Below are 16,554 nucleotides of genomic sequence, written 5' to 3' on the forward strand. Positions count from 1 at the left end.
TAAACTTCAGTGAAAAGAATAAATGCTGGGTCATTATCTCTAATTGCCTCATTTTGTTGTCTAGTCTTAGATTATTTGTTTGGATAGCAAGGACCTAGTCTCTGTTTGGGGTTCTTTGGTATTGCAGCAATTTCCTTGGTAGAGAACTTCTCCATTTTCTCTCTCTGAAACTTAAGGTTTGAGACCAGATTTGCAAGGATATTGTGGTTATCTGATTTCAACAGGAATTGTATGCTCCAATGCCTTTAAGTAAATGGTTCTTACTGTACGTGTGCTAATTAAACAGTACAGAGATTTCAAGGGCCAGGGAGAGAAACAGATGATAAACACAATGCAGTTGATAATGTTTGGGATTCAAAATGATCTTCAATTAGTGGGATACCAGGTGTTCTAAACTAGCTAAATGAAAAATTATGTACAAATGAAAGGCAGTTGATAACATCAGAGGGCATATCTTTTTCTTGTGGTTTTTTTTTTTTAGGATTGGAACTTTGTCTTAAAGCACAGCTCTAGTGAGGAATTAGAAACTAGATGAGTAGCTTTAGTGGAAGTATTTTTATCAGAGATTTCTCTTCATGAATGCACCAGACCTAGTATTTTTTCCTGTTTTAGATACTATATAGTAACTTAATCTCTGGAAAGGTTGCATTTCACACACACCCAGGTGACAGAAGACACTATCCTACATTTTCGTTTTAGAAGGAAAGATTTTTTCTGCAGATTTCAAGATGATACTTAGAATCACCTTCTATGAGACTTGTCTTCTAGTATGGTTCTTAGAATTTGGCAGCTCTGCAGAAGTTACAGATCATATGTAGGACTTGACTTGAGGTGTAGAAATCCTGCATCACAGAACTATCACCTATCACTATGCTGTCCCCTGGGAGTCAAATTACCTCCATCTTCTGCTTTCAGTAGTGGAGGGGCTAGGGCGTTCATGATGTAGGTGAAGCGAGAAGGGGGGAAATGCCTTCTAGCTCATTCTTTCTGTTTTCTTATGAATTCAGACTAGCTCACAGCATGCCTCTGGAGCTGTTACCTTTGTCTCTGGTCTCCCTGCTGGAAGAAGGGATGAACATAGCTGGTAAATTACAGGGCTCTGTGCTGGAGCACCTAAGTGCATTTGTTGTTACCAGTTGTTCTGCTTGTCTCTGGCCAGCCAGTAAACAAATCTCCGATCATGGCATTGATGGTATGACATGCAGCTGTCTCTCCACTGGAGTTAAGGAAACTTGCTGCTTTGGCCTTTCATCTAAGTTGCTCTTGACAGACAGTGCTTGAAAAATTGTGGGTACCTCCTGCTGCAAGGTAGTCTAGGAGCTATCTGCCTTGTAGGCTGGTGGGAGGGAAAGAGAGACCTAGTCCCTGCTTTATATATAGAATCAAAGATCCTGCTCTCCTGAGGCCACAAACCAGAAAATAATGCAAGTGTGCCCTAGTAAACAGTTGCATGAGAGAATGGGGGAGTTATTTCAGACAGCAGAAGACTGTGACAAGTGGAAAGGAAAAGGTTTTTCTGAAAGTTAGCAACAGGCACCTTGCTGGTTTTTTGCGCTCTAAGCAGGGCAACCTATTCTGCTGGTATACCCTGCTCTGTGCAAGTATCCTGCCTCCATGGGACTCTACTCTGAAAAGAAGTGTCCTGGTTTCGGCTCGGATGGGGTTAAATTTCTTCCTAGTGCTGTGTTTTGGATTTAGTATGAGGAGAATGTTGATAACACACTGATGTTTTCAGTTGTTGCTAAGTGCCCTCCTAGTCCAAGGACAGCTCCCGTGCCTACTGACTGAGCTAGGTACACAAGGTGGGAGGGAACATAATCAGGACAGCCAGCCCAGCTGGCTAATGGGGTATTCCATACCATGTGACATCATGCTCAGTATATGAATGGTAGGCGTGATCCAGGAAGTACCGATTGCTACTTGGTTATCGGTCAGCGTGGGTGGTGAGCAATTGCATTGTGCATCACTCATTTTGTATGTTCTATCATTATCATTATTATTATTATTATTATTTTCCCTCTTCTGTTCTATTAAACTGTCTTTATCTCAACCCACGAATTTTTCTCACTCCTACCCTTCCGATTCTCTCCCTGTCCCACTGGGGGGGTGGGGGGAGTGAGTGAGCGGCTGCGTGGTATTTGGCTGCCTGCAGATTAAACCACGACAAGAAGTGATGTAAGAGTGTCACTCACCTTATTCTCCTGCTGTATTTTAACCTGCTTGCATACTCATCCTGCCTCTGTCTTGGATGATACACACAAAGCATGCTGAGATTTGTCGCAGAGCGCACCACCATCACGATTGTATTCAGCCACACATGCAGCCCAGTGAGCCTGTGGTTCCCAGTGTCATCTTTTGATGGCAGCCCTCAGGTGACCTTTCTGCATATATGACTGCCTGACACAATGGCAAGGTGTGCCTCTCCTTCAGACATACCTTTGTGGGGAGAAACTGTCCTTACCTCATTGAGTTGGGTTCCTGGGTTACAGAGTCATTAACAGCAATAAGTGGAGGGACGGCAGATACAAGAATTTGTCTAGATCTACTGTTTCTTTTTCAGGGGTCAGTATTTTTCTTCTCTCATCAACATCCCAGTCTGTAAACACTGTAAGGGAAAGTATCTTAGTGCCATTATATGGTAGCAGTAATAAAACAGTTGGATTGTTCCAGCCACCTTCTAAATCCCAGTCCCTACAGGCACAGAACAGTTTTCACTGATGTTCTGATTAAAGGGAAAGCATGGATCTTCAGATTCAAGGATGGCTCTTTTCCTAGCTTCAACCCACCTCTATTTTCCTCCTCACAGATACTTCACTTCAATTATCCCTTTCTCAACAACCTAATCTTACTGTGATGTGTCAGATGGGCATCAGAACAACTGCTGGGTGCTCCTTAGCCCATTTGAAGACAAAGCAATGAGCAAGCAGGGCTATATTTACATGTCATTCTGAATAGACTTACCTACAGGGCACAGTGACTTGTTCAGCATTTATATTGCCAAGTATCTACTCTTACAATCTCTTAATCAGACACAGAAGGACTGTGTCTAACCAATGAACTTACGCATTCCTCTTCCATCCAAGGAGGCTCTTGAAATGATGGACTTTTCTTCTTTTAGTGTGCTATGTGACTTGCTCCTCTCCCTCTCTATCATGTTACTATTGAGAGCTGTGGTGGGTTGCCCTTGGCCAGCTGCCCAGCCAGCTGCGCTCTCCCTCTCCTGGGAGGGGTACTATGGCAGCCGTGTGCTGGGTCCCTGATGGATGCCAGATCAGTCTGCACCTCAATGAACAACTGAGTGATGGGATGGTCTCTGCCGACACCTCAAAGATTAACTATTGCCTCTGAGGGTAAGGTATGAGGATTTCTGGGGGAGAGTAGACAGTTAATCCTGGGAAAGCTTAGGCTAATGAAGAGAGCCCCAGTGCTGGGGCAGTTGGGTCTGTGACCACTCTCCCTTTCAGAGCAGTGTTCTGTAGTACCCAGCCAGCTGCTGAGAAATCAGTCTGTTAAAAGCAACCATGAAGATACTGTTTAAACTAAAAGCATCATCCATAATTTCATTTGAGGCCTTTCTAGGGCACGCTTTGTTTGCATTGTGCTATGAAATCCATTTTTATTTGGAGGCTTCCGGGGGAGAACAGTAAGAAACAAATAGAGCTATAGAAAAGTGCAGACAAAGGCTATGTTATAAACCTTCATTCAAGGCAGTGCAGGGTCTACCAGATTCGTCAGTGCCAAAGCCTTCTGGGTAATGAGTCCCACACAGTGATAGCTCTGAGAAATAGTATGTTTCGGAAGAAAGCAATCAGTATGTACTGAGTAAGAAACTATTTTACAAGCATTTTATCTGCCGTTAAGGACACATAAGCCAGAGGAGGAGATAACTATCCCTATTAGGAATAATTAGTCCACTATAGATCTGAAAAAATGATTATAGCTTGTGGTGTTCATCTCCCCAAAGGAGAGAATCCTGTCCTGAAATCATTGCATCTGTAAGTACCAGGTCGCATTTGGCAAGTGGTAATTTATAACAAAACTTGGAGGTCTGGGTGAAAAAAAATTGCAAGAATATGCCTGGGATGGAGTTTTGGCAAATAATCTCTAAGTGTGAGTGTCTTTGGTGTTCTTCCCATTCTTGTGATGCGTCTGCATTATTTCTGGCTGGGATTCTTTACAGGCAGGTGGCCCTTCATGAACCAGAGGCTGTAACTTTACTGGGACTCAAGGCACTCACAAGGGATCACAAGCTCAAAAGACACTCCTCTGACACTCCCAGAAATTAGAGTTTCATTCCCAGGTTATGGAGTCTCTGATAGAAACATCTGGGATGTTTTAAGGATGATATAAACTTGAAAATGTATTAGGGGCTTTTGGACACAGGCATGTACTGGGGTTCTTCCAGGGTATTTTTGGCTAATGTGCATCATTCTTGCATCACAGCATATTTCTAAATCCTGGGACGAGGAAAATCTTCCTGGGGAAGATGCCTGTCCCTTCTCAGCTCTCCTTGCTTGCTTTTGGTTGGACTGTGAAGCTGAATAGTATTGGCACATGGCCAGTAGCCTGTGGGGAGATGCTTGAGGAATCCCAGTCTGTTCTGGTCTTGTTTTCCAGCTTAAAACAGAATGTTTGTCAGCAATGTTTTTCAATCTTCTCATTAGCTTTGAATCCCAGTAGTGAAGCTAGTCTCCTATTGTTTCCACTAATGTTACCTTGAAACCCTGAAAATGCTAGTGCAGAGGTTAGAGCCATGTTTGTAATGGGACATATGCTTGATAGTAACATTATGGGGGGGGGTGGCTGGGGGGGGTGGTATCTATAACCCAACAAGGGTTGAAGTATGTTGAAACAAAAGGTGATACAGTTAAGGACCAAAACGAAGTGAAGCACAGATGAGTAAGGGACATTTATCACTGTATCTGGAGTGATTAATATATCAGGCACAACTAACAGTAATGGAGACAGCCTAGATCCACCTAGGAGGTGGTGTGTGATGCAGAGGGTGCCAAATGGTCTTAGGGGAGGAAACACAGCTTTCCTCCTTCCCCTGAATTACCCAGTCAGGTTAGATATCGGGGAGGAAGAGAAGGGAACACTGCAGGGTCTGCTCTGGCAAGGGTAAGGGGGAAAACAGATTCCTTCTTGTGGAAGACTTGCTGGAAATGAGGCCAGGAGCTGTCAGAAAGTTTAGGCAGGTGTTGTTTTGGGCAGAGCGCCCTGTTTGCAGCGATGACTAGCAAAACTAAATTAATATCACAAGCATTCTCCTGTGTTCTAGATATGCTGGTTCCCTGATGGGGGGTGAGGACGGGGGGCAGACAGGGCAGCAGATTGTCAGCAGTCCCTCACCTGGCAGGATGCACCCTGATCTGGGGTACTCCAGATGGAGGTGGCAGAGGCATAGCTGGCAGAGTAGCAGTGTTATACAGGATGTACCGTACATCAGATGTTCAAAAGTGCAGCTGTTGTTCTTTACCTGCCACAGATCCTACCTGACCCCTATGCATTCTGGGGTCAGATAAACAGCTCATGTTAGACAGTCAATATCCTTAGATACCCGCTTAAACCGGACACTGGATGTGTACTACTTTCCTATTCAGAATTTAACAGCTATTAGTATTTGTTACCATTATTTTGTTGCTCTAACTTGGCTTTGACAAATATTATCAGTATCTTTTCATTGCTTCAGGAGTGCTTCTTCTCTGTAGTTTCCTGCTCAGTTGCTGCATTACAGACTAAACCACATGTAGTGCTTTACAGGAGCTGGCCAGGTGCTGGGTCAGAGGTCGAGCCATTTGTGTGAGCAGGTTGCTTGATAGATTTGCTGTATGAATGGCTGCTTGTCGCAGCTTTATCTTTCCTGCCCTTGAGTAAATTGCACATGTAGCAAACTGAATGGGGAGGGAGGAGAGCAAGCATTTTTTCACTTCAGTTAGTTGATGGTAAAAGCCAGGAAACATAGTTATCAGCTGATAATGAATTAAAGAATAAAAGATGTTTAGTGGAAGATGTCCCTACCCATGGTAGGGGGGTTGGAACTAGATGATCTTTAAGGTCCCTTCCAACACAAACCTTTCTGTGATTCTGAGGGCTGTACCTGAATGCATCTGTACAGTTACTTAGATGGTTCACACTGAGTGTTGCACTACTGTATCCCAAAGAACACCAAAGGAAGAGAAACTTGTCCTATAGAAAGGTTTTGTTCTCTCTTTCATGGGCATCCTCCACAAGCCTTGGCAAAACTTTTCCTCCTCTTTTCTTGTCACTCTGTGAAGACTTCCCACAAGAGGTGGCATGTAAGATAGGGCTATGTGTCCATAACTATGTGTCCATAAGTCAAAAACTCCTGCTTGTTTTTGGATGAGAATCCAAAATGTTTCTGGATCACTGGCCATTCAGAGTTTAACTGGTCAACCACTGTGGTGATGAGTTAAGTGTGAATACCCAGATAGATGAGTTAAATGGGCAGGATTCAAATATACAGCTTGGAGCTGAAAGGGTTCATCTACCCACTTACTGGTGTCTCAAGCCCTTGGGCACATCCTCCTTAAAATCCATTCTCATCTGGCTTGAATAGAGTGAGAAAATGGTTACAAGGGAAAGTGCAGAGAGAGTAACTTCCCATTTGTTTTCAGCATCCTCTCCTCACTTGGATTATCACTTGTCCCCAAAACTATTTGAGAAAGGGTGTACAGAAGAAGGAGGAGAGGAAGGAAAACCAGGTGCTTCGCATGATCTGAAATTGAAGGTGCCTTTAAAAGCTGTGCAATTTGCAGGCAACCCCAGAAGTGCTGTTAGGCTGAGCAAGGCAGTGCAGTGGCAGGGAGGCAGCACTGATATGCTCTGTTCTAGAAAGCAAACTATTAGCAGAGGCCTCTTAATCTCTGCAGTAAGTGGAACACACTCTGACTGATTGCTTCCTTAGAGAAAACTTAATTTCTTCTCAGAGGTGAGAGTATTTTGTCTGTGTTGGGATTCTTGGGGGCATCCAGGAGTTGTCAGAAAAATGAGCCGATAATCCAACAACAGTCACAAGGGAGAAGCGAAAACAATGAACTGTCACGCATCTCAAAGCAAGGCTGTCTCTGGCCTGGTGGGGAAATGGAGCAAGAAGGGACTGGTGTGCTTTGCTGCTTGGAGTGCTCAGGTGTGGGGAAACGGGAGAAGTTGATTAGGGAAGGAAAAGATTAGAAAGAAGCAGAAATCCCTGTGGTGAGGGTAGCTGGCTCTGTCCCCCTTAGGTCCATTCCAGAGAAGCCGCTGTGTCCTGCGGTAACTAACCTGGCCTCCAGATTGCTTGTAGCTTCTGAAAATCTCTGTCCATTTACACTGACTTCAGATGCTTTTAGCTTTTGGAACCTCGTCCTTGGTTGCTGGGGACCAGGTTCTCAGCTTTGCTTTTGCTGAGCGGTGCCACATTTTGCACAGCATACTGTTTGCTTCAAGGTGACTCTCTGATGTGCACCAGGCAAAGGTTAGCTTGCTGGCTGTGTGGTGATAAGGTAAAAAAGGGTTTTGCTAAAAGGAGTTTGAGGAGGGAAATGCTCACGACTCCTGCAGGAAGGGTGGGACTGCACAGTTCCTGAACTGTAATTGGGGATCTGCTTGCTCTTCTGGGTGTGAGTCTTCCTTGCCACCAATGTCCCTAGACGCCTAATAATTATTTATAGAGAAGAGTCAAAGACAAACAAGGCTACATATCTGGAGGCAGTTCTGATACAAGGCTGCCTTCTAAAAATGGCCATAGACTTATTCCCTCTTTGGGTCTAAAATTGCTCTGTAAATACCTTCTCCCCACCCTCAGTGCCTGCCTGCTACATCTCTGAAATGTGATTCAGAAGTGACAGAGATGGAGATCTATAGTTTTATCGGCAGCAGTGCAGTGAGAAGAGAGATCCAAAGGAAACAGCTCTAGTTCTCAGCCCAGAATCCTTGAAAATAGCAAGAGATCATTGATTTGTGAAAGGCTACTGCTAGAGTCAGAGCATGAGAGCCAGGACGAGCACAGCAGTGGGAACTGGAATGCTGCTGATTATGTGCTAACATGTTATCAGCTCTGAATTTTGAGTAGGCTTGCAGTGCACTTAACAAGAGTTTGACTTGACTCCTTTTTTTCCATTCCTGGTAATGCTTTATGTGAAATATATTGATTCCATTTGCTGTAGTATTCCTTCCTTAAATATTTTTCACATAATGTGTATTGTACACGTTTATAATGGCTTTTGCAATCCTTGTCTTTCAGTGGCACCAATAAAGCAATTTGGTTTAAATTAAATTGAACTCAGTGAAACAGAGAATGGAAATTGAGAATGGGAAAAGAGAAGTATAAACTTCTATGGGGGTGAAGGAAAGCAAAGGAGAAAGTGTGCAAGCTAGGGAGAGAGATTTTCTGAAGGGGAGAAAAAGATGGAAAAAAAGCAAGGAGAGGAGACACAAATCCCAAAGTGGGGAAAGGTTAGTGGTGACTCACGGCTATTGAGAATCCAGCATGCTGGGATTAGTGTTTAGAATAGGATACACAGACATGGTGATACTGTTGGGAACACAGAAGTCCTGTCTATACTTCTGTCAAAGACAATAGCAGTTTTGCTTTTGAATTTCACAATAAGATTATAGGGTGGAATTTCCCAGTTCACCAGTATGGACATGGAGCACCAGCTTGCTGATTTTCAGCTTTTGAAAGAAATGAAATGAAAGCACCCTTTCTATCCAGATGTTGCGTGGTGTGTGTCACCAGGTATTTAGGCACCTCTCTTGACCTGCTAAAGATGAAGCTTTTTTCATGTGTAATGTACTTGCTACAGGGCCCTGCGTGAGGTGCATAATGTCTGTGGAATCACAGAAGTGATTCTAAGCTAGAGGAAACTGATGACTGGGTTCCCATTGCTCTCCAGAAAGTTCATGTCTATCCTTTCACACAGTAGGATACAACTCAGTCTTGGGATAGGTCAGGCCAAGAGTGCTTTAGACCACTCTGTACAATTTATTTGCTTTCATTGTCTGTTCTTTTTCTTTTTTTATATTTTTACAGGGCTCTTATTTTAGGTTTGATCTGATTTTTCTGTCTAATTGACAGGGATTCAATTATCCCCCTGAATACGACTGTCACTTATTCAGCAACAGAAATTGTCAGGCATCTTTTCGGAGGGGGGAATGAATGTCATGTTTCCATCCTCTCCTTCCCCCTCCGCTATTCTCTTTGGTTTGTTTCCACTCTCAGGCTTGTTTTATTGTGGATTCAATTTGAAAACAGTAAAATAAAACACAGAAACTTCAGCTAATGAGACAGCAGGAAAGGCTGAGCTGCAGTGCAGCTTATTTTAATGGACTCCCTTTAGCAAGGACTATTGCTGTCAGAGCTGTACCCTGAGCCCTCAGATTGGGGCAATGTGATTCTCTTCTGGGTCTTTCTGTAAGATCACTGGAAGATGCTGTTACTAGCAGGAAAGGAGGTCTTTGAGACTCACCCTTTCAGTGCAGCAGGAGCACCTAAACCAGGCAGAAGCTATTTGTATCTTGGCCATAGCTAATGTGCCAGCTTGCTTTGGGGTGAAAAGCACGTTAAGAAATATACTGGCTAGAAGGCATCCCTCATCCAGCCCTTCCTGGTCCAGTGTACCTTGAAGCCTGTGCCTGCCCGCTTTACAGAGCAGGGGCCCTGGAGAACAGTGTCTTTCTCCCCATGGGCATCTGGAGACGAGGGAGATGCAAGATGCAGAGAGCCCAGGAATTGCCATTGTTCCCTCCGTTTACTTCCTAGAGGGCAATGAGCACAGCTAATGGCATCTTGATATTTAAAAACAGGCAGGAGCTGAAGCATCTCAATTTTTACTAGGTCTCTGACATTTCAGAGAGCTGTTGTTGAGTAAATGCTCGGGCGACTAGCTGATGAGGTCTAAGTACCTCCAGCTATGCTAAGATTGTTGCCCAAGCTCAGTAGTATAATGACAGCTGGGGCATGTCTGTCTGAGCTGCTTGTCTTAGCAAGGCAGTGCTAGTGATCTTCTTGGGATGGGGATCAGCTGTCACCAGAAAAGCCTCTGTTCCTTGCCCTGTAGTAGTGGAAATGCAGGAGATGTTTTGCTAGCTGCTTCTTCCACCATGCTGAATTCACACAAACTAAGAGCAGCTTCCTCAAGGCAGCAGCCCACCCTGGCATGGCTCGCAAAGGGATCTCTTTGTTTCTGAATGCTGTTGAAGAGGCTCTGTTTTAGGAGTTATTTGAGTCTTTGAAAAGGAGAGAGGGGTGGCTTGAAGATGAAAGAATGAGCACTGAAATCTGTGCAAGGGCCTTGGCTTCAGTGCTCTCAACATTTCCATATGCCTCGTAATTAAATTGTAAGTAAAAGTAAGGAGCTGACTGCTTCACTAATAGCAGCGAAAGGAGGCAATCATGTAACTTCCATCTGTCTGCAAATATAGTTTATGGTGGAAATACATTAGCAACCTGGAGCTGCGTGCCAGGCTCAATTAGACTAAACAGGATCAAAGGGCACTCTGGGTAATAAATATCCTTGCGGAATCAAGCCAGAGTCTTTCTATTTATTGCTAGAGGAGATAATAATCATTAGTGAGTAGAAGTGAAATGCAGCAACCAAAGAAAGCTCAGCTTGGGAAGGGGGTGACATTATATTAGAGGGTAAGAAAACATGTCTTCTCTTCCTAGGATTATAGGCAGGCTGGTGGTGTTACCTAGACTGCCTTTTATATTCCACTGGAGTTTGGGAAAGGAATATAGCCCATATATCGATTGTGAGACTGTAACAGGAGAGAGGTGGCAAAGGTAATTGGGGAAGTGTTTAAAATGTACACTAGGTAATTGAAAGCTAATATCAAATCCTAGTTCAGGCACAGAAGAAACTCTCTTCTAACGAGGCAAAAGGTGAAAGGAGATCGATTTGTATTGCTACTCCCAGAGAATTGCTTTGCTCTACTGTTTTTAGGTGCCTCTGTGTGTGTGCATACATGCTCACGCTTTTATCGGTGCGTGCTCACGGATAACATTACCGAATCAGCAGCAAAGCTTTTGTGACATATTGCCTATAGAAACATATAATACCAATTGTGTCTGTTTGGTCATGGCCTTGTAAAAATGCTGAACTAAATCCTCTTCTACTTCAACAGCAAATAGAGGAAATAAAAATATTTTAGTATCAAGGCTTGCTTTCCATCAAACTTTCTCCTGCTCTTCAAAAACTAACCAGCAGCAAAAACTACCTAAAGGAAAGGAGTATTTTCTGAAGATGAGCCTCTTATGTTACCTGAATGTGGATTCAACGATTCAGTTACTCAGGCAATGCTTTTTTGCTGTTGTAATAGTTACTAAGGGAAGCATGTTGCTGTGATATTTCACTGCCTATTCTAGCTTCATTCTTCCCTAGGACTGAATTTTTGGAACACCTCAGTAAAAGTATTAAGGCAGCTAATCAAATGACACTATTTTAGCAGCTTTTTCTCTCAAGAGCCGAGTGAGACTTTTTCAAGACTGCTTAGGTGATGACAGGGTACAACTTGTCTTGCCCCAGAATGTCATATGGCAGTAAGCCTCTTGTATTGGGGCATCCCTATGTTCATGAGGTGTCATGTTAACTATTTAAGACAATTCTGTGATGTGATCACATCAGGTCTGCACTCTGTACAGCTTCCTGCATGGCTTGACTGAAGCCACTCAGAAAAGTGGCAGAACGCAGTGCCAGGATGGAAAAGTGCAGCCCTGTTGTAAGTGCCCAATAAGTCGAAGGTGTCAGTGTGACTTTCAGGGAGCGCCTGCTTATGTTGACCACAAGACATTTTCCACTGCTGCATCCTTTTTTTTTTTAAGGCCCACTGTTGTGGTTTAACCTGGCAGGCAGCCAAACAGCACACGGCTGCTCTCTCACTCCCCTCCTCCGCAACAGTGGGATGGGGAAGAGAATCGGGGAAAAAAAAAAGTAAAATTCGTGGATTGAGGTAAAGGCAGTTTAATCATAGAATCATTAAGGTTGGAAAAGACCTCTAAGATCATCGTGTCCAACCGTCAACCCAACACACCATGCCCACTCCAGCATGTCCCTAAGCACCTCATCTACACGTCTTTTAAATACTTCCAGGGATGGTGACTCAACCACTTCCCTGGGCAGCCTGTTCCAAGGCCTGACCACTCTTTCAGTAACGAAAATTCTCCTAATGTCCAATCTAAACCTCCCTTGGTGCAACTTGAGGCCATTTCCTCTCGTCCTATCGCTGTTACTTGGCAGAAGAGACCAACCCCCACCTCACTACAACCTCCTTTCAGGTAGTTGTAGAGCGCGATGAGGTCTCCCCTCAGCCTCCTCTTCTCCAGACTAAACAACCCCAGTTCCCTCAGCCGCTCCCCATCAGACTTGTGCTCCAGGCCCTTCACCAGCTTCGCTGCCCTTCTCTGGACACGCTCCAGCACCTCCATGTCCTTCTTGTGGTGAGGGGCCCAAAACTGAACACAGGATTCGAGGTGCGGCCTCACCAGTGCCGAGTACAGGGGCACCATCACCTCCCTGCTCCTGCTGGCCACACTATTCCTAATACAGGCCAGGATGCTGTTGGCCACCTGGGCACACTGCTGGCTCATGTTCAGCCGGCTGTCAACCAGCACCCCCAGGTCCTTTTCCTCCGGGCAGCTTTCCAGCCACTCTTCCCCAAGCCTGTAGCGTTGCCTGGGGTTGTTGTGGCCGAAAAACAGAACAGAAAAATAGAACAGAAAAAGAAGGGATAATAATAATAGCAGAATATACTAAGTGAGTGATGCACAATGCAATCGCTTACCACCTGCTGACTGATAACCAAGCAGTGATTGCTAGTTCCTGAACCACACCTCTTATTTACATACTGAGCATGATGTCACATGGTATGGAATACCCCATTGGCCAGCTGGGCTGGCTGTCCTGGCTGTGCTCCCTCCCAGCCTCTTGTGCACTTGGCAGAGCAAGGGAAGCTGAAAAGTCCTTGACTAGCAGGGTACTTAGCAACAACTAAAATATCAGTGTGTTATCAACATTCTTCTCATACTAAATCCAAAACACAGCACTAGGAAGAAATTTAACCCTATCCCAGCCGAAACCAGGACACCCACTTCGGGCAAGTTACCCACCAAACTTTGCATGCCAGCCAGGAGACTTTGCTAGTTCCCTTCTTTCCTCTCCCTTTCTTACTTCTAAGGCTGACAATTTAAAAAGACAATAAACCAAACCACAAGCTTTGCAGTCTGTAAGTGAGCACCAAGCTGTTCATTCTTGATTTGCTTTTCTGCAGAATCTTCCTGCTCTGCCCTTCTGTCTGCTTATGCCATTTGGCTGGAGATGAGCGATTTGCTGTGTTAGCAATGTGCTGGGGATAACAACAACCAAACCTTGATTTAGTGCTTTGGGAAGTGACTGTAATATCATAAAGTGTTGATATATACAAATTTTTGCTAAAGGGCAAGCTAAAACCGCCTCTAAGTGCACTGAGCAGTACTATCTCATTGACTCAACACAGTTCTGTCTGACAGTCTCTTGTCTTACAACTTCAGTATTTAACCTTTTTGTAGCAGATAGCATGTTTGTTGTTTGCACAATACCTTTTCCCAAGACCTGTTACATTCTGCTCAATGCCAATAATTACATTGAGAGTAACACTGAAAATGTGTATACAGTTTATACTGTATAAAAATATTTACCTGCTGTTTCTGCTTTCCATAAATATTATTGTTGTTCTTGTTTCTTGTATTTTTCCATTGGTGTTATTACTGTATAACTGTGTAGCTCTGCCTGTCAAGTTTGATCACATTTGCATACCGATTTCTAATTGCCAGTTTTTAAGCTGCTAAGGAACAAGGAAGTAACCCTTTTCTCCCTGTGCAACCACCAGTATACTGTCTTTTCTCTTACATATAGTGCAAAATATTTCTTCTGGTTTTAAAAACACAATTCAATAATTCCTTTCCTTGGAGGTAAGATTGCTGGGTGTCCTGAAATAATTTATTTTCTAATGAGATTCTGGAAAAGAAGTTGTATTTTCTCCATCAGAAAACCTTTACCTTCCACTGCACCATCCTGTGTACCTGGCACGTCCCATGTTTACAGTGAGGAAGAGATTACTTGGTAAAGGCAGGGGAGGTGTTGCGGTTCAGTTATGTTCCAGCTCCATGCTGTACAGAGGGGAAAAGTGACTCTCCAAACTTGCTCCTGGTATTCCCCTGTAGCATGGTGGTGAAGTAGGTCCAAGACTTTACTGCTTCTGCTGTTTGCTCTCTAACTATCCCCAAAACATACCTAAAGAAGGGACAGTGCAGTATTTCTCTTCCTCTGTCTCCCAGCAGCTACCGTGCCCAGGTTTGGGGGAGAGGGGTCTGTTTTATGTCTAGTAACACACTTCATGGATGTTGCATGGCTTGTCTGGCTTGAGCCCAGCAAAGTGGCGGTCTCCCTGACCAGAGCAGAAACACCGATTCTATAGAAGGTTGGCAAAGCTAGGGTACTCCCATGCCCTTCCTCTGCTACTGCTGATCTGTGAGATCGGGGCACCTCGTGCTGCCCTCAGGCTCTGTGCCTCCTCTCCCCCCGCTGCTGGGGGCACAGCCCACACCCTGAGGAGCAGTCTAGTTTGTCGTACGTGTGTGCAAAGCTCGGCGCCGAGTGACTGATCCCAGCTGGGGCCTGAATGCACTTCTTCGGTGTGGATGGCAACAATAAATAATTAATAAAGCTGGGGAAAACCCAACCTGTCGTCTTCTCTCTGAAAGCAGAAGATTTTGAAAGTTGGGCTTCACGTCCACCCAGCTAAGGGTTCTAATAAATGCAAAAAGGCTCAGTGGTCTACAAGCTCATTCATGGTTGGCATAAAAGGAAAGAAAATACTAAATTTTAATTTTAAGCTTTGTTTATATGTCAGTGTGGAAAAAATCCACCTACCTGGTTAGATTTTTGTGTTCTCTGATGGTTCAGTATTCAACTTTATTGGTGAGTGTGTTTTGTTGTCGTGAATGCATTGGGATAACAGACTTTGCAGATGTTTTTCAAAATGTCTGATGTGGATCTATGAAACTGCTAATGCCAGATGTGAGTTCATGTTTATGATCATTTGGAAATTGATTTGGGAAAGACAAAATAAATCAGCAGCACATAGAAACTGTTTATCTAATGGCTGTAAATTTTAATCACTTGCATATTTTGATGTCCTTGTTGGCGTTTTTCCTCTTTATTGGAGTTTCCTTTTTTCCTTGTTCACAAACTGTTGGAGGAAATAGGAAGGATGTGGCTGGGAAGGGCAATCATTGTTTTACATGCGTGACCCTCAGAAAAGGGCATAAATAACTTTCCCTTGATGTTATGAAGCCAAATTGACCCCAGACATCTCCTTTGGCTCCCTATTCAGGAAGACTTTTTGCTTTATTTCTTCCCGTTCTCTTTCTGTATTGAGAGTAACACTCATTTTGCTATCTCTGAGGGCATCTCTGGTTCTTCTACACTCAGAACTGATTTAAGGAGTAGGGGAGGCTGAATATTTTCCTCTGGAAAATAAAATTTGTGTTGACTGTGTCATGAGCTCAAGCTGCATTGGACTGATAGTTTTCAGCAGAAAGATAAACACTTTGCTCAACCCCAAACGATATGATTATAAATACAGGGGTTGAAACATGAAGAGGATTATTTCCGTGAGAAACAATGATATATTTTTTTCCATAGGCATGAAAAGAACATTTTTTTAGATGCTTCACTTTTGGCTAGCATATTAAAAAAAAATTTCTTTGCACAGAGCTCAAATTCTGATGCTCTTTGCTTCCATATGATAACCTATTTTAGCTTCCATTTAGGGGGATTCAGACTTTAAACTACTCGTGAGGTGAACAGCAATTGTTGCAGTGACAGGCCTAGGCATCAGGATGGCAAATGAGCTCTGCCTGTTTCTGGCTCCTGTTGGGAAGTCCTTACCGTGACCTTCTGTGTAACCTCCATGGGATTATTTGGTGTGGTGCTGCCAGCCTGCCTCTGAAGACGTGTATAATGCTGATGCTCCTGCTTCCCCTGCTGGCAAGAAGGGTGGTTGTGTGCATAAAGCCTGAGCCTGGGAACCAACCTCAACTGACGTTACTGTAAACTCCCCGAGTGCCAATGGGCAAGTCCTTTCGTCCTTTTGTGCTTCTATCCCCTTTTGTGAAGCAGCGTCGCAACCCCTTTTTACTCTCCCCTATTGCCATCTATTTTCGGAGGCTCTCGGAGCAAATCCTTCCCCAGCACTTAGCACAAATAGGGTTTTCAGATTTTTGCCAGGGGTCTGTTGTGGCTACTATACAATAGTAATAATGCCAGAAAGGGAGAGGGCGTGGGGGGAGAAAGACTTGCAGGGGGGAGGTAGTGGGGAGCAAACGGGGAAGTATAGCTGGGAGGTGGTTACCCTGTCTGACCCCAGAGGACTGTGCCTCTCGAGGCAGATCACAGTAGATCAGTATTGCTTGGCAGCTCTGTCAGCAAGCCTGAGCCACTGGGGTGCTCTTTATGAAGCCTGATACATGCTTAGGCTGCTCTGCTCAGTGAATTGCTGAGGCATGGATTCCTG

This window comes from Calonectris borealis, chromosome 24, assembly GCF_964195595.1.
Source record: "Calonectris borealis chromosome 24, bCalBor7.hap1.2, whole genome shotgun sequence".
Taxonomy (NCBI): domain Eukaryota; kingdom Metazoa; phylum Chordata; class Aves; order Procellariiformes; family Procellariidae; genus Calonectris; species Calonectris borealis.